This window comes from Pseudophryne corroboree, chromosome 7, assembly GCF_028390025.1.
Source record: "Pseudophryne corroboree isolate aPseCor3 chromosome 7, aPseCor3.hap2, whole genome shotgun sequence".
NCBI lineage: Eukaryota > Metazoa > Chordata > Amphibia > Anura > Myobatrachidae > Pseudophryne > Pseudophryne corroboree.
The window spans coordinates 409,991,149-410,016,034 of NC_086450.1; the positions used below are offsets into that span (position 1 = coordinate 409,991,149).

The 24,886-nt window shown below is 45.7% G+C and overlaps 2 protein-coding genes across 2 annotated transcripts in view; one reads left to right on the forward strand and one right to left on the reverse strand.

The window, feature by feature from the left end:
• Positions 1-24,886, reverse strand: part of LOC134945422 (uncharacterized) — a 230,607-nt gene that overhangs the window by 122,616 nt on the left and 83,105 nt on the right. The gene's annotated exons all lie outside the window — the stretch shown is intronic.
• Positions 20,155-24,886, forward strand: part of NTN3 (netrin 3) — a 130,310-nt gene continuing 125,578 nt past the window's right edge. Inside the window, exon 1 of the mRNA XM_063934685.1 lies at positions 20,155-20,611. The gene's annotated coding sequence lies outside the window, so the exon portion shown is untranslated. The remainder of the gene's footprint in view (positions 20,612-24,886) is intronic.

A 24,886-nucleotide genomic window follows, 5' to 3' on the forward strand; every position in this document is an offset into this window, starting at 1 on the left:
CGTCAGATACCCGCCCTGCAAACGCCTGGACACGCCTGCGTTTTTCCAAACACCCACAGAAAACGGTCAGTTGACACCCATTAACGCCTTCTTCCTGTCAATCTCCTTGCGATAGGCTGTGCGAATGGAATCATCGCTAGAAGCAATGCAAAACAACTATGCACTTTGTACCCGTACGCCGCGCATGCGTATTGCGGCCCATACGCATGCGTAGTTTTGCCATTTTTTAACTGATTGCTACACAGTGAACAACGGCAGCTAGCGATCAACTCGGAATGAGGGCCATAAACCGACAGGGCGGACGAAGAGCAGAGCGGCAATGTCGGAGGTAACAAGAATTCTCCTCTGGGCAGAAAGAAACGCGGTGGCGCTGTCGGTAATCTTCATTTCGACAACTGGGAAGCGGACTCCCCCAGCAGACACAACCTCCACCCAGGAGAGTGGGGCCTTCACCCGCAGGTGTTCGAGTCCTTAACACGTCGGTGGGGAATTCCACAGATAGACATGATGGCCTCTCGTCTCAACAAGAAGCTAAAGCAGTATTGTTCCAGGTCGAGGGACCCACAAGCAGTGGCGGTGAACACTCTGGTGACTCCATGGGTCTACTACCAGATGGTTTACGTGTTTCCACCTCTTCCATTGATCCCAAGAATTCTCAAAAGAATAAAAAGGGAAAAGGTTTAAGCAATTCTCATTGCTCCGGATTGGCCAAGAAGGGCCTGGTACGCGGATCTACTGGAGATGCTCCTAGAGGACCCGTGGCCTCTGCCTCGTCGAGAGGGTCTTCTGCAACAGGGGCCGTTCGTCTATCAAGACTTACCATGGCTACGTTTGACTGCATGGAAGTTGAGCGTCAAATTCTAGGCATTCCGGACAAGGTTATTCCAACCCTGATACAAGCCAGGAAAGGGGTAACGTCTAAACATTACCACGGTATTTGGAAAAAATATGTCTTGTGGTGTGAAAACAGGAAATTTCCTGCAGTGGAATTTCAACTGGGACGTTTTCTCCTTTTTCTACAGTCAGGTGTGGATGTGGGCCTACGTTTGGGATCCTTGAAAGTCCAGATTTCGGCCTTATCCATTTTCTTCCAGAAACAATTGGCTTTCCTCCCTGAAGTTCAGACGTTCTTGAAGGGTGTTCTGCACATCCAACCGCCCTTTGTGCCTCCCACGGCACCTTGGGATCTTAACGTGGTGTTGCAGTTTCTACAATCGGAATGGTTTGAGCCTTTACAGGAGGTTGACGTAAAGTTTCTTACGTGGAAGACTGTTACACTGTTGGCCTTAGCTTCGGCAAAGCGTGTGTCGGAACTGGGGGCGTTGTCTCACAAAAGCCCCTATTTGATTTTTCATGAAGATAGAGCTGAACTCAGAACTCGTCAGCAATTTCTTCCTAAGGTGGTGTCTGCGTTTCATATCAACCAACCTATTGTGGTTCAGGTGCTTACTGACACCTCTGCTATCTCAAAGTCCTTGGATGTCGTGAGGGCTTTGAAGATCTATGTGAAACGGACAGCTCGTCACAGAAAATCTGACTCGCTGTTTGTTCTCTATGATCCCAAGAAAATTGGGTGTCCTGCTTCAAAGCAGTCTATTGCTCGCTGGATCAGGCTTACTATCCAGCAGGCTTATTCTATGGCAGGACTGCCGGTTCCTAAAGTACAGGCCCACTCTACTAGGTCGGTGGGTTCTGCCTGGGCGGCTGCCCGGGGTGTCTCGGCTTTACAGCTCTGCCGAGCAGCTACTTGGTCTGGTTCGAACACGATTGCTAAGTTCTACAAGTTCGATACTTTGGCCTCTGAGGACCTTCAGTTTGGTCAATCAGTTCCGCAGGAACCTCAGCACTCTCCTACCCGGTTTGGGTGCTTTGGTACATCCCCATGGTACTAATGTGGACCCCAGTATCCTCTAGAACGTAAGAGAAATAGGATTTTAATTACCTGTTAGTTCAGCTATTGCTGTTCCTGTTCAAGTTTGGTTAACATGGCTTTGCTCTTGTTTGTGTGTGCTGGTTCGAATCTCACCACTGTTCTGTTACATCCTTCCTCAGGATATGTCCGTCTCCTCGGGCACAGTTTCTAGACTGAGTCTGGTAGGAGGGGCATAGAGGGAGGAGCCAGTCCACACTATTGATTTCTTAAAGTGCCCAAGGCTCCTAGTGGACCCGTCTATACCCTATGGTACTAATGTGGACCCCAGTATCCTCTACGGACTACGAAAAAAGGATTTACCGGTAGGTAATTAAAATCCTATTTTCCTATCTCTGTGATTAAGATATTTCTATAAGTACCATGCATAGGAATGTTCTAATCAATGATCCAAGTATACAGTATGTATAAACTATGCACAGCTGAGGCAGTGGACCAATATCCATGAGAATGTGGCATCTTAATTTATTTTTAACCAGTGGCATCACTGAGGCATGAGGCAATGTGTGCCTTAAGTCTCAATTATGATGCTAGTTCCTACTGAATCGATAACATGGATGTCAGACGTAGGCTTTTCTGACAGTTATAAGAAAATAGTATTTTCTTCTTGCCAGTAAAAAAAAAAAATATTCAAAATATAGAAATCATTAAAAGATCTCCTACAGACACTACATATAAAATGCCCTACATCTGATCAAACCAAACGTCTTGTTGTGGATTGCAATTTCAAACTTCTAAGACCCTTTGTAGTCTAGATTGCTGATGAAACTGGTTTATATGACAGATATAGTATCTTATTAAAATGTGCTTATCATCAATCCATTTTCATTAATGCAAAATATGGCAACGTTTAAAAACACTAACGACACAACAACAAGCGGTGGGAGAATGTGGCCCTAGCCCAGTGGTTCCCAGACTGTGTGCCGTGGCAACCTGCGGTGCCTTGGTGCACTTGCAGGGGTGTCTCGGGTTAGTGGTCCAGGACCAACTCAAATTATTTATGGTCAACAATATAGGTAAAACATGTGGAATTATGTGGACAAAATATGTGGACAAATAGAAGTGAATCCTGTCCTTCACCACATAACCGAACCTAAGGATGACATATAAACACCATTTACTTAATTTAATATTTTTTTGGGGGGGAATTTCTCTATAAAAACCTAGGGGTGCCATCAAAAACATTTCTGTTACTCTAGGACTCTGTGGGGCATATCCAATTAGACCCGGTAATTTACCGGGGCTAATTGTTCCACCGGGGGCTATCTAATTAGCCACGATAAGCCGGCGCGTACCGCGGCTTATCTGGGATTTTGTTTTACCTGCCTCCGGCAGGCGAAGCACAATCCCCGGAAACAGCCCCGTTTTTGTCCGAAAATGGGCCTGTTTCACACGAAAACACACAGGTTTCACTGAACCTGTGTGTTTTCGGGAGAAAGGGTTTTTTTTTTTTTACAGGCGATCAATCTGGATAGCTTGTAAAGAAAAAGAAAAAAATCGGTGAAACATTGGAAAAAAGTCAGAAAAACAGCAGAAAACGGACGTTTTTCACACCCGATGTTTTACCGGGGATAATTGGATATCCCCCTGTGACTCAAAAAAGTTTGGGAACCACTGGCCTAGCTCCTTTATTCTCCTATATCGATCATAGCCTTAAGCTTAGCAGCATACCTGGTAATCAAATGCTACCAGAGGACTACAACAGCTGTACACGTTACCCAAATACCTAGGGTCACATATGCTGTGCCCATACAAAAAGGTGACTTCTGTGGTACCTGAAATTTCCCAGGGAGAACCACAAAGAGGCCATTACACACCTTAAATTGGCCTCTGCATCCAAAAATTAAAACAAAACTTGGCACCGATTCCTGTATATGTACATTGAAGATATCTAGACCAATATTCGCTAAGTGTACACCATCCTGCTAATACAACCACGGTACGCAATCTTCAAACGGCCACTGTCTGATTGCAAACTAGTCCAGAGTTCCAATGTAATCCATTGTTGTCCAGCTTCATGAGGCTCCTATGAAATGCCTACAACTCATGGTCTACCTCCAGGCCAGTTACTGTATCATTTCACACCAAACTGCCATGCAGACGTCTAGCAGATCATAACCAGGACTACAGGATATCCCTTCACATATGGAGTGCCAACTCCACAGATTTAATGTCCCCATCATCATTTGCTCCTACATGCATTATTACCCTTCCAGGATTCCCTATGGATCCCTGCCACTGGTAGAATCACTTGGGCCCATCGCCACCCTCTCACAATGCAATACTGCCTGTCCGGCAACAGTTCACAATGAAACAACCTCAGAAAACCCGTCTTATAGACATGATCCTACGGGTGTGGATCATTAGATCGACAGTGTCTAGGTTGACAATGTTTAGATCGACCACTATAGGTCGACAGTCACTAGGTCGACAGGTTTGGAAGGTCGACAGGGTTTCTAGGTCGACATGTGCTAGCTCGACAGGTCAAAAGATCGACATGAGTTTTGTTTTTTTTAGGTGTCGTTTTCTTCTTAGAGTGACCGGGAACCCCAATTAGTGCACCGTGTCCCCCCGCTTCGCTCGCCATGCTTTGGGCAAGGTGCCTTGCTCCGCCACCGCTTCGCTCGGCACAGATTACCATTCCAATCGTAGTCCACGTGGATCGTTAAGTATGAAAAAATTCAAAAAAAGATATTTTTAAAAAAAACTCTTGTCGACCTTTTGCACTGTCGACCTGGCACATGTCGACCTAGAAACCCTGTCGACCTTCCAACCCTGTCGACCTTCCAACCCTGTCGACCTAGTGACTGTCGACCTATAGTGGTCGACCTAAACATTGTCGACCTAGACAGTGTCGATCTTCAGACCGTATCCCGATCCTACCCAAAAATGCCAGGTAACTGCCCCAAAGTAGCATTTGTTAAGTGCAAGCAGAGAGTGAGTCCTACAGATGCTCCAGGCATGCAGCTTACATCAGCAAGAGGACGATTCTAAGGGTATTTTAAAAACAGCAGCGCCGATAATGACAGGGGCACCTTGCACTGCTGCCACTGAGCACACACCGGCACAGTATAACAAGGGGGAGAAGCATTATCAGTGCACATAACATGCGCTGATACCAGCTGATACCACTTCTCCCTCATAATGGCAGATAATACACCTTCCCCATAGTTACTGGCAGCACTACGCACATGAAAATGGAGGGAGCAGAACGAATGTGTTGTTTAATCTTATGTAGTGTCTTTGTAGCTTTGTCTCATTGGCCGCTGCCATCTTGTGGACAGTTACCACGGCGACATTATAAACCACTTATGTATTACGCTTCTTTATTAGCATCCTTGTCGTATAATGACTTCTGAAAAGCGTGTGTAATTTTTGTTGTGGTGGGTGTTAGGTTTTTTTAAGTGCCTGTTTGGGTTTAGATCATGTAGCGAGAAGCACATAAGTTTTATGTGTGGAAAAGGGTAGGCCTGAAAACATACCTCCCAACATGACCCTCTCCAGGAGGGACACAATGCTCTGCTTCTGGACTTTCCTCTTAATGTATGATTGCTGACACCTGTGCTGAACAGGTTAATAGATAAGAAAGGTGTTTCAGCACAGGTGATGGCAATCATGCAGTAAGAGGGAAGTCCAGGAGCAGAGCATTCTGTCCCTCCTGGAGAGGGTCATGTTGGGAGGCATGCTGAAAATATTTATCTAGTGGCCATAAAAAGTGTTAAGAGGGGTACTCACGGAGCGATCGCTGCTTAAAATCTAAGCAATCTGACTAGATTGCTTAGATTTTAAGCAGCCATCACTCCGTGTGTACCCCTCACATCGATAGCGATGCGCAGCCCCGCGCATCGCTATCGCTGGTGCTAGATTGGCCTGCATGCACCCGCTGGATGAAATGAGCGCCCCCCCCCCCCCGTCTCCCCCCGCACGCTCAGCACACATCGCGCGAACCGCTCAGCACACATCTCTCCCCAAATCAGCCCGTGAATACGGCCTTTTACACTACTTTTGCCATGTCATTTTCATAAATCATGTTATTAAGGCGCATTTATTCACAAATTCTTACCATCGATGCGATGTTCTGTAATAAGAAAGAAAGGAATAATAATGCTTTGCACATATGGGCACTGTTATTCCTCTCAGGAGCGGAACTTGGTGCGGGCAAGCAGTGCCTGCGCCCGGGGCACTGCGGCCTGGGGGCGTGGCCGCAGTCACCCCGCAGGCACTGCCGCCTACCCGCACCCAGGCTGCAGCAGACGCCGTGGGCTCTGTGGGTGTCCGCTGCAGCCGGCTCCAATGACAGACACTAGAGGTCAGGATTGACCTCTAGTGACTGTGCGGCACTGCTATGGGAGAGACGTCATGACGTCTCTCCCATGGAGAGGAGCTGCGGCGGCCAGACGGAGCATAAGCAGCAGCAGCGGCAGCAGCGTTCAGGAAGCAGGAGCGGGGCAGTGGTAAGTATTGTTTTTTTTTTATTTGTGTGTGTGTGTGTTAACAGGGGGCACAGCAGCAGAGGGCACAACTATGGGGGGCACAGCAACAGGGGGCACAGCAGCAGAGGGCACAACTACTGGGGCAAATCTACTGGGGGCAAAGCAACGGGGCACAGCAACAGAGGGCACAACTACTGGGGCAAAGCAACAGGGGGCACAGCAGCAGAGGGCACAACAGGGGGCACAGGAGTAGAGGGCACAACTATTGGGGGCACAGCGACGGGGACACAACTACTGGGGGCACAGCAGCAGAGGGCACAACTATTGGGGGCACAGCAACAGGGGGCACAGCAGCAGAGGGCACAACAGGGGGCACAGCAGCAGAGGGCACAACTATTGGGGGCACAGCGACGGGGACACAACTACTGGGGGCAAAGCAACAGGGGGCACAGCAACAGAGGGCACAACTACTGGGGCAAAGCAACAGAGGGCACAACTACTGGGGGCAAAGCAACAGGGGGCACAGTGACGGGGCACAGCTACAGGTGGCAAATCAACTTGAGGGCACAACTACTTGGGGCAAATCTGGGGGCATAACTGTGGCCACGCCCCTACCCTATGAAGCCACGCCCCTACTTTTTGAAACGGGGGGGGCGCCAGTGGAAACTTTTGCACTGGGCGCCACAAGGTGTAGAACCAGCCCTGCTTCTTCTTTACACTATTTTCCTTCTTTTCATGAAGTTTTGCAAAAGAGAACATTGATGCAATCGACTTACATTATTTTCCAGATTCTCACTTTAATTGAGGTTTGGGCTGTTGGCTGGACCAATCCTGAACGTTAATGTTTATTTCTGACTGTCACTCCAACGTAGCTTTTGCTGTATGTTTTTGTCCTGCAGGAATATACATTTCCCAAGTCTATCGCAGGTTTTCTTCTAAAATGTATATAAATTGCCATAAGCCTCCCTAACTAGAGTGCATGGGTTAAATTCTAGTAGCTGCAAATAAGTACGATTATATGCCACATTTACAGTACCTCTGGGTTTGCTCATTTTTGTCTGCAGCCCCAGAGGACTATGTACAAAAATCCATGAGCCTAAAGATCTAGGTTTTGGCTTTGAGACTCAAGGTTATAATGTTGGGGGGAAAATAAGATTTTACTTACCGGTAAATCTATTTCTCGTAGTCCGTAGTGGATGCTGGGGACTCCATAAGGACCATGGGGAATAAACGGGCTCCGCAGGAGACATGGGCACTTTAAGAAAGAATTTAGATCCTGGTGTGCTCTGGCTCCTCCCTCTATGTCCCTCCTCCAGACCTCAGTTAGAGAAACTGTGCCCGGAAGAGCTGACAGTACAAGGAAAGGATTTTGGTAATCCAGGGTAAGATTCATACCAGCCACACCAATCACACCGTATAACTTGAGATAAACATACCCAGTCAACAGTATGAACAACAACAGAGCAACAGGTCAACCTTAATGCAAACATAACCCTTATTTAAGCAATAACTATATACAAGCATTGCAGAAGAAGTCCGCACTTGGGACGGGCGCCCAGCATCCACTACGGACTACGAGAAATAGATTTACCGATAAGTAAAATCTTATTTTCTCTAACGTCCTAGTGGATGCTGGGGACTCCGTAAGGACCATGGGGATTATACCAAAGCTCCCAAACGGGCGGGAGAGTGCGGATGACTCTGCAGCACCGATTGAGCAAACACAAGGTCCTCCTCGGCCAGGGTATCAAATTTGTAGAACTTTGCAAAAGTGTTTGAACCTGACCAAGTAGCCGCTCGGCAAAGTTGTAATGCAGAGACCCCTCGGGCAGCCGCCCAAGCAGAGCCCACCTTCCTAGTGGAATGGGCCTTAACTGATTTTGGCAGCAGCAATCCAGCCGCCGAATGAGCCTGCTGAATCGTGTTACAGATCCAGCGAGCAATAGTCTGCTTTGAAGCAGGAGCACCAAGCTTGTTGGAAGCATACAGGATAAACAAAGACTCTGTTTCCCTGACCCTAGCCGTTCTGGCTACATAAACCTTCAAAGCCCTGACTACATCAAGCAAGTCGGAATCCTCCAAGTCCGTAGTAGCCACAGGCACCACAATAGGTTGGTTTATATGAAAGGATGAAACCACTTTCGGCAGAAATTGTGGACGGGTCCGCAATTCTGCTCCATCCGCATGGAAAACCAGATAGGGGCTTTTATGTGACAAAGCCGCCCACCCTGACACACGCCTAGCCGAAGCCAAGGCTAATAGCATGACCACCTTCCACATGAGATATTTCAACTCCACCGTTTTGAGTGGTTCAAACCAGTGGGATTTCAGGAAATTCAACTCCACGTTAAGATCCCAAGGTGCCACTGGAGGCACAAAAGGGGGCTGAATATGCAGCACTCCCTTTACAAACGTCTGAACTTCAGGTAGAGAAGTCAACTCCTTTTGAAAGAAAATGGATAGGGCCGAAATCTGGACCTTAATGGACCCCAATTTTAGGCCCAAATTCACTCCTGACTGTAGGAAGTGAAGGAAACGGCCCAGCTGAAATTCCTCAGTAGGGGCATTCCTGGCCTTACACCAAGCAACATATTTTCGCCATATACGGTGATAATGTTGAGCTGTCACGTCCTTCCTAGCCTTTATCAGCGTAGGAATGACCTCCTCCGGAATGCCTTTCTCCGCTAGGATCCGGCGTTCAACCGCCATGCCATCAAACGCAGCCGCGGTAAGTCTTGGAACAGACAGGGCCCCTGTTGCAATAAGTCCTGTCTTAGAGGAAGAGGACACGGGTCCTCTGTGAGCATTTCTTGCAGATCTGGATACCAAGTCATTCGTGGCCAATCTGGAACAATGAGTATCGTTCTCACTCCTCTTTTTCTTATTATTCTCAGCACCTTGGGTATGAGAGGAAGAGGAAATACATAGACCGACTGGAACACCCACGGTGTCACCAGGGCGTCTACAGCTATCGCCTGAGGGTCTCTTGATCTGGCGCAATACCTCTGTAGTTTTTTGTTGAGGCGGGATGCCATCATGTCCACCTGTGGCAGTATCCACCGACTTGCAGTCTGTGCGAAGACTTCCTGATGAAGTCCCCACTCTCCCGGGTGGAGGTCGTGTCTGCTGAGGAAGTCTGCTTCCCAGTTGTCCACTCCCGGGATGAACACTGCTGACAGTGCGCTTACGTGATTTTCCGCCCAGCGAAGAATTCTGGTTGCTTCCGCCATCGCTACCCTGCTCCTCGTGCCGCCTTGTCGGTTCACATGAGCCACTGCGGTGATGGTGTCTGACTGAATCAGAACCGGTTGGTCGCAAAGCAGGGTCTCCGCTTGACGTAGGGCGTTGTATACGGCCCTTAGTTCCAGGATGTTGATATGAAGGCAAGTCTCCTGACTTGACCACAGACCTTGGAAATATCTTCCCTGTGTGACTGCTCCCCACCCTCGGAGGCTTGCATCCGTGGTCACCAGGACCCAGTCCTGAATGCCGAATCTGCGGCCCTCGAGAAGGTGAGCACTCTGCAGCCACCACAGGAGAGACACCCCTGGGGATAGGGTAATTAACCGATGCATCTGAAGATGTGATCCGGACCACTTGTCCAGTAAGTCCCATTGAAAGGTCCTCGCATGGAACCTGCCGAAGGGAATGGCCTCGTATGATGCCACCATCCTTCCCAGGACTCGAGTGCAGTGATGCACTGACACCTGTTTTGGTTTTAATAGGTTCCTGACCAGTGTCATGAGCTCCTGAGCTCTCTCTGTCGGGAGATAAACCCTTTTCTGGTCTGTGTCTAGAATCATGCCTAGGAAAGGCAGACGAGCCGTAGGAACCAACTGCGACTTTGGAATATTTAGAATCCAGCCGTGTTGCCGTTACACTTCCAGAGAAAGTGCTACGCTGATCAGCAACTGCTCTCTTGATCCCGCTTTTATGAGGAGATCGTCCAAGTATGGGATAATTGCGACCCCTTGCTTCCGCAGGAGTACCATCATTTCCGCCATAACCTTGGTAAATATTCTCGGTGCCGTGGAGAGACCAAACGGCAACGTCTGAAATTGGTAATGACAATCCTGTACCACAAATCTGAGGTACGCCTGATGAGGTGGATAAATGGGGACATGAAGGTATGCATCCTTTATGTCCAGAGACACCATAAAATCCCCCCCTTCCAGGCTTGCGACGACCGCTCTTAGCGATTCCATCTTGAACTTGAACCTTTTCAGGTATATGTTCAGGGATTTTAAATTCAATATGGGTCTGACCGAACCGTCCGGTTTCGGGACTACAACATGGTCGAATAATAACCCCCTCCTTGTTGAAGGAGGGGAACCTTGACCACCACCTGTTGAAGATACAATTTGTGAATTGCAGTTAACACTATTTTCCTCTCGTAGGGGGAAGCCGGCAGGGCCGTCGGTGAGGGGGCATCTCCTCGAGGTCCAGCTTGTATCCCTGAGACACAATATCTATTGCCCAGGGATCCAACAGGGAGTGAACCCACTTGTGGCTGAAATTTCGAAGACGTGCCCCCCCCCCCCCCCCGGGCCTAGCTCCGCCTATGGAGCCCCAGCGACCTGCGGTGGATTTTGTAGAGGCCGGGGAGGACCTCTGTTCCTGGGAACTAGCTGTGTTGTGCAGCTTCTTTCCTCTGCCCCTGCCTCTGGCAAGAAAGGACGCACCTCGGACTTTCTTGTTTCTTTGTGATCGAAAGGACTGCATTTGATAATGTCGTGCTTTCCTAGGCTGTGCTGGAATATAAGGCAAAAGATCAGAATTACCAGCTATAGCTGTGGAGACCAGGTCCGAGATCCCTTCTCCACACAATCCTCAGCCTTGTAAGGTAAACCTTCCATATGCCTCTTAAGTCGGCATCACCTGTCCACTGCATGTTCCACAGGACACGTCAAGCAGAAATCGACATAGCGTTGACTCTAGAACCCAGTAGACTAATGTCTCTTTGGGCGTGTTTTATATCTATATCTAAGATAGCATCTTTTATATATATGTCTATATATATACATATATATATATATATATATACATACTAGGGTCTCAATCTCTGCTGACAAGGTATCTGTCCACGCTGCTACAGCGCTATAAACCCATGCCGACACAATCGCCGGTCTGAGTAGAGTACCAGAATGTGTGTAAATGGACTTCAAAGTACTTTTACTGCATGCTATCTGCAGGATCCCTGAGGATAGCTGTTAAGTCAGCGCTACCTTTTGGGCAAACGTGACACTCTAGGGGCAGATTCCCATCGTATCCTGGCCCTAGTAGGGAAAGGGTACTCCCTGAGAATTCTTTGTGGGAAACTGCAGTCTCTTGTCTGGAGATTCCTGCTCTTTTTCTTCATGAGAGGAGGGAAATTTACCTCAGCTTTCTTCCCCTTAAACATGTGTACCCTTGTGTCAGGGACAGTTGAGTCATCAGTGATATGCAAAACATTTTTTATTACAATAATCATATATTGAATACTTTCTTGCCATTTTGGCTGTAACTTTGCATTATCGTAGTCGACACTGGAGTCAGACTCCGTGTCGATATCAGTGTCTATTACTTTGGATAGTGAGCATTGAGAGACTCTGAAGGTCTCTGCGACATAGGGACAGACATGGGTAGATTCCCTGTCTGTTCTCTAATCTTTTGTGCAATAAATTTACCTTAGCACTTAATTTCACATATCCAAACAGGTGTCGGCATTGTCGACGGAGACACCACTCACACACACATTTGCTCCATCTCCTCCTAGGGGAGCCTTTTACCTCAGACATGTCGACACACACGTACCGACACACCACACACTCAGGGAATGCTCATCTGAAGACAATTCCCCCACAAGGCCCTTTGGAGAGACAGAGAGAGAGTATGGCAGCACACACCCCAGCGCTATAAACCCAGGAATAACACAGTAACTTAATGTTAACCCAGTAGCTGCTGTTTATATAGATTTTTGCGCCTAATTATGTGCCCCCCCTCTCTTTTTACCCTCTTCTACCGTGTATCTGCAGGGGAGAGCTTGGGGAGCTTCCTCTCAGCGGAGCTGTGGAGAAAAAATGGCGCAGGTGAGTGCTGAGAAAGAAGCCCCGCCCCCTCGACGGCGGGCTTCTGTCCCGCTTAAATATACATTTTCTTGGCGGGGGCTCATACATATATACAGTGCCCAACTGTATATATGTGTACTTTTGCCAAAAGAGGTCCATATGCTGCCCAGGGCGCCCCCCCCTTTCCCCTGCGCCCTGCACCCTTACAGTGACTGGAGTATGTGAGGTGTGTGGGAGCAATGGCGCACAGCTGCAGTGCTGTGCGTTACCTCAGTGAAGAACGGAGTCTTCTGCCGCCGATTTCGAAGTCTTCTTGCTTCTCATACTCACCCGGCTTCTGTCTTCCGGCTCTGCGAGGGGGACGGCGGCGCGGCTCTGGGATCGGACGACGAGGGTGAGATCCTGTGTACGATTCCTCTGGAGCTAATGGTGTCCAGTAGCCTAAGAAGCAGGACCTAGCTTCAGAGAGTAGGGCTGCTTCTCTCCCCTCAGTCCCATGTAGCAGAGAGTCTGTTGCCAGCAGAGCTCCCTGAAAATAAAAAACCTAACAAAATACTTTCTCACAGCAAGCTCAGGAGAGCTCACTGAACAGCACCCAGCTCGTCCGGGCACAGTCTCAAACTGAGGTCTGGAGGAGGGACATAGAGGGAGGAGCCAGAGCACACCAGGATCTAAATTCTTTCTTAAAGTGCCCATGTCTCCTGCGGAGCCTGTCTATTCCCCATGGTCCTTACGGAGTCCCCAGCATCCACTAGGACGTTAGAGAAATAGGGAAAAACAAGAGTGGAAATATGGTGCACTATACAGTATAGGAAAATGTATAATCTAAGGCTAAATACACACTATAGAATTATTGGGCCGATTTGCTAATAATCTGAAAATTGTCCTGAATTACCGTATACTTTGTTAGAATGGTCGTTTCAGATTTTCGCAGATAATTTATGGTGCCCATACACTTGTGCGATGCCCCGCGACATGACATCGCGGGGCATCGCACCGGCAGTTCAGGTGCGATGAACTGCCAAAGAGATTACCATGCGATCATGCGATAGATTGCATGGTAATCACGTGATGGGCACGTCACCGCCGACGGGTGCCCATCGCACATCGCAGTGCGATATACAGCATGTGTTTCTAGAAACACATGCAATCTCACTGCGATTCGATAAATATTATGTGCAGCACAAAATATCTTGAGACGCGATATTCGACCGGCATGCCCGCGCATCGCGTCGAAAGGTACTAAAATGTGCATACAATGCTTCGATTTCTCTCACAGATGTGGTCGAAATCGAAGGATAGTACCGATAATCTCATAAGTGTATGGGCACCATTAGACAAATCTTGCCAACAAACACGGCCACTTGATAATTAGATCTGTCGGACAGGAACAAAAAATCTCGACCACAATCTCCCGATGTTGACTAGTGTGTGTGTGCATTCTCAATAATCTCAATTATCTTTTTTGATGATGATGATGATGATTATTATTATTATTTTATTTATTTAATTGCACTACTTTGCTTAACTATTTACAGCTTTCCATCTTTTAATGACCAACCTTGTATTTTAACATTGACTCAAATAATTGTAAAAATATATTTATTATGTACTTACTTGCTGAAAACCCTGGTGTTAGGTAATTTAGGACCCAATTCAGTTTGGATCGTAAAATTGAGAAAACGCAATCCGCCGATTATCGAATGACTGCACATGCGCAGAGTTCGCATTGCGTGCGTGCACCCGCGGTTAGTGATTATTTCTGTGAACGCATTGTGCTTCTATTTTGATTGTCAGGAAGCCAGCGCTTAGGGGAGGAAACATGAGGTTTTATAGGTGTCTTTGTAAAAACGCAGGGACGCCAAGGTGTTTTTGAGGTTGGTCTCTGACGTCAGCGATGACCTCTTCCAGCCTCACGCGTGTGCAGAATTGTGGACAATCTTGCCTGGCGCAGATGGAAAAACTTTTCAATGTTCCGGTATTTGCGTATGGTTATGCAATCACATTGCGCACTGCAATGCATTCACAATTTCTGCAATGGGTGTTTTTTTCAACCGCCTTTTAGCAAGTTTTGCGATCTAACCTGAATAGGGTCCTAAGTGTAATTGTGAGGCAATAATTCCATTACAGTCAATTGGAAAATGTCTCTGTGAACTTGCCCTTTATAAACAAGCAATAAACAGGCTCCTCCCATTATAGGACGGGATCAGTATGATTTACCGATAGCGGCATCCCGGCCGCCAGTATGCTGGCAGCGGGGCGAGCGCAAAGAGTCCCCTTGCGCTCGCCACAATGCGGACATGGAGGCTCACTACGCCTGCCATAAGTTCTATTCCTACTTTATGGGAGTCATGGCAACCCACGAGCGGGAATAGAACCTGTGCACCGGGATTCCAGCTGTTGGCTTTGTCGGCTGTTGGGATGCCGGCATCGGTATCCTGACCGTTGGGATCCCGTCAGACGGCAAATGAACTGCATCCCTTATAGGACATAATTAATTTGGAGAACATAAAGTAGAACATGGCACACTTGGAGCTCATTACATTGAGTAGATTTGTGTGTTGATAAATACTGGGCCCTAGACATCGCCAGCCCCTTCCCGACCCTTCCGCTCAGACACCTCAGTGAGCAGGCTGTAATCTTTCTGCGCCTCACCTGCAAATACCTAACTGATTTAACTCCCCCCCCCCCCCCCCCCACACACACACACACACATACACACACACTAATTCTTTGTTTAATATGGAAATCCTTCTCCAACAGTGCAATAGAGAGAGCAATAGCCCATTAACACCTCTCACAAAGGACTCCACATTACAGTATTCATGGTCATGGCATGAGGTCACCAGAGGCACAAAAGGTTTCACCTCAATGAAGTATGAACTAATTTGCTGGGGAAACCAGACCACCATTTGTGTACAAGGATTGTGTATTGTAAACCACGGGGGAGGACTGTAAGGACACATCACTTTTTAATGTGCACTTATTCCCTGTGGGTAATATATTTCCGCCATGTCTATTTTCCACCCCTGTTGTGTATAAATCTTAAGTGTAGGCTATAACTAGGCCACCAGCTACTGTAGATAGGCTGCCGGGTCAAGCTGGGACTTGTAGTTCCACAACAGTCGATGAGCCACAGGTTGCCTAAGTCTGCTCTAGCTATTCAGCTAGTTAGGTCCATTTATTGTTGAGGCTACTTAGAGACATGCTCTGTGTGTAGCCAGCTGAGCTGTGTATATACTAATAGAAGAAATGACATATTTTATTGACACAACCTCCAAGAGTGACAGAACACTTGCTTCGGAAAAAAAGAAAAAAACTTTAAATATAAATATTTGAAGTTAAGATATTTCTCCTTTGACCTTTATGTTTTATTGATCTCACGGCATAACTCATCGTTTGTTGAAAAGAGAGGAGGGTGAAGACCAAACAGCAAAGATCTAGTGCGGCAGAAGTATGAAATGTCATTAAAACCTTATAAGGTGTTGGCTGTGTCAGAGCACATGAAGCAACCGTCTGGTCCATGCGATTCTATGATGAATGCCATCCACAATTCACACTGCAGCAGCGCACTTGGGTGTTCAATCGCGTGTGCTGCGGAAGTCACAATTTCTGTACACGGTGATTTACTAATAATGGGATCTATGTACTAAACCTTAGAGAGAGAGAGATAAGGTGGGCAGAGATTAAGGGGTTCTATTTACTATGCCTTGGAAAGAGATTGAGTGGAGAGAGATAAAGTTCCAACCAACCAGGGGAGATGTACTAAGCAGTGAAAAGAGTGGAGAAGTGAGCCAGTGGAGAAGTTGCCCATGCCAACCAAACAAACAGCATTAAAGTAACATTTTTAATTTGCATACTATAAAATTATACAGAGCAGCTGATTGGTTGCCATGGGCAATTTCTCCACTCTTTTTTCACTGCTTAGTACATCTCCCCCACAGTCTGAAACATGACAGTTAGGAGCTGGTTGGTTGGTACTTTATCTCCATCCACTTTATCTCTCTCCAAGGCTTAGTACATAGACCTCATAGTACGTAAACCCCAGTGTGTAGTAACCCATAGCAAAGCAGCTGGTGTTTGCATTTTGTTAGTGCATAACCACCAGTCTTTTAAAGCAGAATCATTTACTGTAAGTCAGTCTCACCCTCTTTCAGGGTGTAGTATGGTATGCCGGCTGTCGGGGTCCCTGCGCAAAGCACAGCATACCGGCGCCGGAATCTCGACCGCCGGCATACCGACAGCGTGGCGAGCGCAAATGAGCCCCTTTCGGGCTCGCTGCGCTCGCCACGCTGCGGGCACGGTGGCACGCTACGCGCTATTCTCCCTCTAGGGGGATTGTGGACCCCCAAGAGGAAGAAAAGGTGTCGGTATGCCGGCTGTCGGGATTCCGGCGCCGGTATACTGTGCGCCGGGACCCCGACAGCCGACAAACTGAAGACCACCCCTCTTTCATTGTTTGTTTCACTCTGGGGGAGATGTTTTAAACCTTTGAGAAAGATAAAGTGCGGTTGCCCATAGCAATCGATCACCTTGCAACTGTCATTTCATAGACTGTGCTAGATAATAATGTGTAGACTTTATATAAACCTAATTTTTCAGGAATACATTTTTCTAGGGACAGTAGTGTTTATCCAGTTTGATTCCTCTGATGGCGGCTTTATTTAAATTGTATCAGCAACAGGGGTTAATGTGGGATTGTCGAAAGGATTTAGGGGTCTATTTATCAACCCTATTTACAGTGATACAGGATGAGATATTGAAGCTATTTAGTATTATTCTCATGTCAGGGCAGCTGCTGTGATTAAACATCTATCCTGGTGACAGATTACGCTTCCAGGTTCTATCCCAGGTGTGCTCCTGCAAGTGCGCAGCCATAGCTATCCCTCTATACTCTCTCCGATCGCTCTTTCTATAGGCGAGAGATGCTAAAGCCATCTGCACGAACTAAGCTTTTCTGAGCTTGTTAAACAGGACAAGACCGCCAAACTCATACAGGACAATGGGGATGTGATATTCAGCGGTACATGGGCTTAATACTGTATTTATATGCGATAGGTCCTGTGTTACATATTATTTTCTTATATAAATGTGAGATATTCATGTAGAAACAGACATTTCCACATGAAAAAAAAAAAAAAGGTTTAATAAATAGGCCCCACTTCATTTTCCTATTCCTCTTCTTTCATATAGGCCATAAACTTTGAGCTTCATGGTAAAAAAAAAAGAAAAAAGAAAGTGCTTTTAGTGGGGATGAATAATGGAAATTCCTACAGAGTCGTCTATTTAAAGTTAGGTACCAGCAGTAAAACTTTATCGTCCCAGATCTGCTGTCCTGAGAGCAGTCTGTCAATCGCTGGAGCACAGTGACTAAACATGCACTGCCCATTTTACACACATGCATGGGATGAAAGGAACACATTTAATGGACAGATGATGATTCCACCACCCACTATGATGGGCAGCTGAAGTGGAAGGCAATAATGGCTGACATCAGGGAAATATACAGCTCAGTCCTTCCGTGGAGGTGTGTGGCTAATATTGACCGCATTGACAGATGCTGCAGCCGGCTCAGTGGCACCAGCAGGGTAAAGCTGTGCCACACACTGCATACTGATTCCTCAGTAGTACACATGGAAAAGGGCATGGGGTATAGCACATGTCCAGCACTTAACGGAAAGCCTCCTCCAGGTTCCGTGACTATTGGTGCCTAGAGGTCATGTAACTACATAGTCTATGGCCTCATTCCGAGTTGATGGCTCGTTAGCTACTTTTTGCAGCCGTGCAAACGCATAGTCACCGCCCACGGGGGAGTGTATTTTCGCTTTGGAAGTGTGCGATTGCATGTGCAGCCGAGCGGTCCAAAAACATTTTGTGCAAAACAAGACCAGCCCTGAAGTTACTTATCCTGTGCGATGATCCTAGCAACGGAGGTCCCAAAATTGACGTCAGATACCAGCCTTGCAAACGCCTGGACACGCCTGCGTTTTTCCTACCACTCCCAGAAAACGGTCAGTTGACACCCATAAATGCCCTCTTCCTGTCAATCTCCTTGCGATCGGCTGTGCGAATGGAATCGTCACTAGAAGCATTGCACAGCAACGATGCTGTTTGTTGTACCCGTACGACGCCCATGCGCATTGCGGTACATACGCATACGCAGTTTAGCCATTTTTTTACCTGATCGCTGCTCTCCGAAAATCGGCAGCGAGAGATAAACTCGGAATGACTCCCTATATTCTTAGTAATATTGCACAACTGAAATTTTTTTTTGCATCATTGTAAGACAAAGAGCCAAATGGCAAGTGATAATAGTTCGGCGATTTAGCAGCGACATTTTATATGACAAAAAGGATTTTGCTTTAACAAAAATTTCCACATCCCACAGACTGTTACATTGGCCCATAGTAGGAAGACATTGGCCCATAGTAGGCAGACACCCACAATAAATAAGAGTTCACCTAACAAAGCTATAAGATGTCACACTAGCAAAGTTGCACTTTGTCAGAATACTCCAATCATTAAATTAAAACCAGAGTCCTCAATCCCTACATTATCGATGCTTATGTACATTTTCTAACTGTACGTATGTGTGGGTTTGTGCCACTCTACGGTATAACTTGCCATAATACAATTAATAATATTATTATTGTTTAATTATATAGCGTCACAAGGGTTCCATAGAACCATATATAGAGGTGGAACATACAGCAACACTACAAAAGTGCCTAGGTGCACAAAAAGGGAAGTTCACAAATTTACATATATGCTTAATTACAACCTGCAAACTAAATAATCACAGAATAATTATTAGCAATTCATTATTATTATTATTATCTCGGTGCTAAAACACAGACTTCACATTTGTACCCCACATGCAGAAAACATTTAACCGTATCTCATAACAGTATCAGTGCTTCACTGATCAGAGATCATGAATTAGATTCATATATGTGTGGAGTTTGTTTGTTCTCCCGTGTTTGTGTGAGTTTTCTCCAGGTGTTCCGGTTTGTACTCATACTCCAAAAACATACGGTGAGTTAATGGGCTTCTGTCAAGATAATACAACAACACTAGAGTGCATGTGTGTCTGTGGGGAGGCATTTGATATGCCGGCTGTCGGGATCCCGGCACCGGAATCCCGACAGCCGGCATACGTCAACTATTTTTCCTTTTGCGGTGTCTACGACACCCCTAGAGGGAGAATAAATAGCGTAGCGCGCCACCGTGCCCGCAGTGTGGCAAGCGCTGCGAGCCCGCAAGTGGCTCTTTTGCGCTTGCCCCGCTGCCGGTGGTCGGGATCCCGGCGCCGGTATGCTGAGCCCAGGGATCCCGAGCGCCGGCATACCATAGTAGAGCCGTGTCTGTGTGGTAGGGAATATAGATTGTAAGCTCCAGATTGTGCGCGGTATGTAAGCAACTGCTAATAAATAAATCTATAATATACTGCAGCAGCTATACCTGGAACGCCAAGGCCAGAGACAGAATATGAACCGACCCACTCTGAGAAAATCCCCACAATCCAGAAGTGGAGTCAAATAAAATACTGGGAAATCCCTGTTCCTGGATAATCGCTTAATGTGTGTGCTGCATCCTCATCACCTATATCCATCAGTAGTGTGAGAGACACACACACACACACTCACACACACTTACACGCTGGGACCCCCCTCCTTTCACACCGGAGAGCCTAGGAAGGAGTGATACTTAGAAGTGGGAGGGGGAGGCATGGCCATAGCAAAGTGTATTGCCTTGAAGTGGAAGAGGAGAGGAACCGCACTGCTGTAGTATGTAGCACATCTCCACAGCTCTGCATAAGACAACATCTACCAGCCTCAGCCTCTCAGACCTTTACCGGGGTTCTCTCACTTCCAAACCATCCTTCCATTCACTTCACTGTCCAACTTTTTTCTTGCTCTGTGCTCTTTTCTTTTCTTTTCTTTATTTTATGTCCCTCTCACTTTTTTTTCTTCCCCTCTGGTTCTTTTCCTCCCCCCTCTAACTTTTTACTCTCAGTCTTGCAACCTTTGCTGTGAGAATTTCAGCTGGTGGAAACCTGTTAGGGTTTTTTTGGGGGGTGACATTTAACGGATAACGCCGCATCGCCTGTTGGAAGTGGCCAAGCACCATGATGTCCGGATTTTAACCCCGTGTCGGTATAGAGGATTTGACATCAGGACAATATCCACTGTCTTCAAATAGTAAGTTGCTCCTTTTTCTTGATATAGACTGTGCAGTTCCTTGCTGTGCAAATCATCTTCCACTTTCCAGAGATTTATTTCTAGCTAATATTTGAAGATCCATTGAACGAAAAATGTTCCAATTTCTTGATAATTACTCGTAAATCTCTCTAAAAAAAAAATGAGGGTAATGTTTTTTATCTGAAATTATAATTCATTCTAAGTCACATTTTGAGTTTTATATAATAGTCTATCAGTGGTAAGCCAAGATCCAACATGTAATAAGGAGGGTGTCTAGAGATGGGGTTTTAATGTCACTCAATATCATCCAAATGTGAGAGCTGAGAACGGGAAGATTCTACCACTAAAAATAGAATGTGTGTGTGTTTCTATACAGTATATATATATATATATATATATATATATATACACATACAGTATATAAATATATATTTATGTATGTATATATATATATATCTATATATACGTGTGTGTGTGTGTGTATATATATATATATATATATATATACGTGTGTGTGTGTGTGTGTGTGTGTGTGTGTATATATATATATCTATATATATATATATATATATATGTGTGTGTGTGTGTATATATATATATATATATATATATATTATATAAATATATAAATATTTTTACACACGCTAGTTAACAATGTGATACGTAATAAGTAATTGCATTCTATAGCATTCGTTTCATTATTTTATGCTGTGCCTTGATCGCTCTCTACGTTTTTTCCTTTAAATTAATGCGGTTAATGATTATATTTTTTTACGGTTATTTCAAAAACCTTTCCAAACATTTGTGGCTAAACGCGTATTTCTTCCTAATTTACAATAGAGCAAAAGGCAGTTATCCGCCAACCGTGGTAATTGTTGATTCAGGTAGAAATATATATTTCGGAATGGATGAATATTAAAAGAATAATTAACAAAATTTCCATCTGAATTTAAAGAGATTCCTGTCAGTTTGATGGCTATAAAGGCACTTTGTCAGCATAAAGGAACTTGGTGACGGAAACGGGTTGTTTAGGATATATTGTGGATAGACAGACACTTGTTATTCTGCATGTTTATAGAATTGGGACTTGGTGACCCAGTAATTAAGCCCAGTTAATTCAGCTACAGTACATATTTAACACAGTCAAGCTGGTTTTAGCAGGGTTTATACGAGGGAAACCCGCTTAAATGGAAATTTGAGCATTAGGACGAGTTCAGCACCAATGGACTTTAATGAAAACTGCTCTTTGTTAGATACTATCTTAGATGAGAATGGTAACAGATGCAATCTATAATCTATAATAAAAAGTTTCAAACTATAAAATCTACGATGCATTTCATGTATTATATATAGCACAGAAATTCTCCTAGCAGCCTAAACATCATTGGAACATTGTATGTGTAATCATTCTAGTAACAAACATATTTAATGACTTAAAACCACAATTTTGTTTAGACCAATAACCAGAGTTTTAGTTGTATAGCTCACTTTCCATATAATTGCTGACAGAAAATCTACTGAGATAATTGTTAGGATCCTTTCTCATACATGGGGGGAGATGTACTAAGCCCGAAAAGTGATAAATATCACTGTGATAAAGCACCAGCCAATCGGCTCCTAACTGTCATGTCACAGGCTGTGTTTGAAAAATGACAGTTAGGAGCAGATTGGCTGGTACTTTATCACTGTGATATTTATCACTTTTCAGGCTTAGTATATCTGGCCCAGTATACGTATACACCTGACCAATTTGAACTAAGTGTTGCCAGAAACTTCTTTTGTAAAGTGCTTTCCTATTTTGCCACCCTATATGTTGCACTCCCTCCGTCTCTCAAGCCTTTCTACCACGACACACTTCACCTATGGAGCTACCATACACATGTTGAGAAAACATTTTTTTTACAGTGCTAGCCTCTCAGTAGATTATTACAATGCATCCCGCACAATCCATTTTCATTTCATTCCCCGGGTAGTTTAAAAAATACACCCTACACTCAATCTAAAATGAAATACTATCGTAAATAAGCACTGTTAGTCATTTTAGTCCATATCTGGATTTTCTTATAAAATTGACTATCACAATAGTTTATTGTTCTGACGCTGGAAGATTATCTAAGTCTCCCATCTACCACTTTGATTGTAAGCTCTGAGGGACAGAGTCATATTTCTTGCTATGTCTGTAATTCACTACTATAGTTGTCTTCATGAATCTGGTCCGGTCTACTTAAGTCTGTAATACAATTTCATACATACAGCAGTTTCATTATCATAGAAATTCAGTATATATACAGATATGGGGGAGATGTACCTACTCAGTCTTGGAGACTGATAGAGATGAGAGAGATAAAGTAACAGCCAATCAGCTCCAAACTGCCGTGTTACAGAGTGTTCGAAAAATGACAGGAGCTGATTGGTTTGGTACTTTATCTCTCACTTTATCACTCTCCAAGGATTAGTACATCTGTGCCTATATAGAGAGATGTTTGTTAAACAGCTCACAGCGGGGCCGATGCAGAACGTACGCCGCTTGCGACGCATTTGTGGCATCTATTCGCACTGCGCTTGCTTCAAAAATAAGCGCATGCAATTTTGGCACTGCAGAGCCTGATGCATTTTGAATTGATCTTATTTATACTTAAATCGGTGAGGCGAATGGGGGTATGAAGAGGCATTTTTATGTAGGGCAAATGGGGGTATGAAGAGGCATTTTTATGTAGGGCAAATGGGGGTATGAAGAGGCATTTTTATGTAGGGCAAATGGGGGTATGAAGAGGCATTTTTATGTAGGGCAAATGGGGGTATGAAGAGGCATTTTTATGTAGGGCAAATGGGGGTATGAAGGGGTGTTCTCATGTAGGGCGAATGAGGGTGTGAAGAGACGTTCTCAGCAAGGGCGTGTTCACGAAAATGTGTCGTCTGAGCTCCATGACCCTGGTTGTGAGAGGAGTCGCAGATCCGGGACTTAGGGGAGCTATTTACTAAGCCTTGGATAGAGATAAAGTGGCTGGAGATAAAGTACCAGCCAATCGGCTCCTAACTGTCATGTCACAGGCTGTGTTTGATAAATGACAGTTAGGAGCTGATTGGCTGGTACTTTATCTCCAGCGACTTTATCTCCATCCAAGGCTTAGTAAATAGACCGTTTGCATCCAGACATACCAAAATCCCTGGTTGATGCGCGCTCACATGCATGTCTGGAAGGGGTCTCATTCAGACCTGGATGCGATGGAAGGGTTCACTACGGTATGCCGGCGGTCGGGCTCCCGGCGACCAGCATACCGGCGCCGGGAGGCCGACCGCCGGCTTACCGACAGTGTGGCGAGCGCAAATGAGCCCCTTGCGGGCTCGCCGCGCTCACCACGCTACGCTATTTTATTCTCCCTCCAGGGAGGTCGTGGACCCCCACGAGGGAGAATAAGTGTCGGTATGCCGGCTGTCGGGATCCCGGCGCCGGTATACTGTGCGCCGGGATCCCGTTAGTCGGCATACTGAAGACCACCCGCGATGGAATATATGCCTGGTAGGAGATGTGTATTGTACACCTAGGCCAGATAATGATGATGACTTGCAACAGACAAGCCCAGTAGGCCACATGTATAGATGTGCACAGCTCTGTATATGTGCGAATATACGCATTTCTCCAATGTGCACATTTCTATTTGGCACTGTACGATTAATCTATTCTGCACCAGCCTCAGCATGTACCAATTAATAATGCTGGTTTTTTTTGTTTATTTTGGGGGGGGGGGGGGTTGTTTTTTTGCAATCACTGCATAAGCACCATTTCCTTTTAAGTAGATAACTACAGTGAAGATGACTGTGAATCCAAGGCTGTGCCACAATATTGTTAACAAGTGAATGTGAACTTCTCAGCAAATACGCCGGAAAGGTCATCCAGTTGCACTGCACTCATCACCGGTTACACTGCACTCATCGCCGGTTACATGGCACTCATCACCGCTAGCAGAGAGCTGCTCTGGAATTGGCTCAGGCACACTGCATATGTGCCATTGTTATGCTGCACGCATAGGGACTAATTGCAATGCAGCATGTGTATTCAAGCGTTCGGTTTATTCCGGAGCTGCTCAAAAACCTTACACCCAATAGTTACACAAATCTTTCTCATTTTATTACACTTTATATAATGTAGCGCAGAATTCAAGACGTAGCAATGTTCCATTTTTCACATACGCCGTTAAAATGATAATAAAATAGCAGACCGTAAAATGCAGCGTTTTGTATGAAACATGGCACCTGCATAGCTTTTGCTTTGAG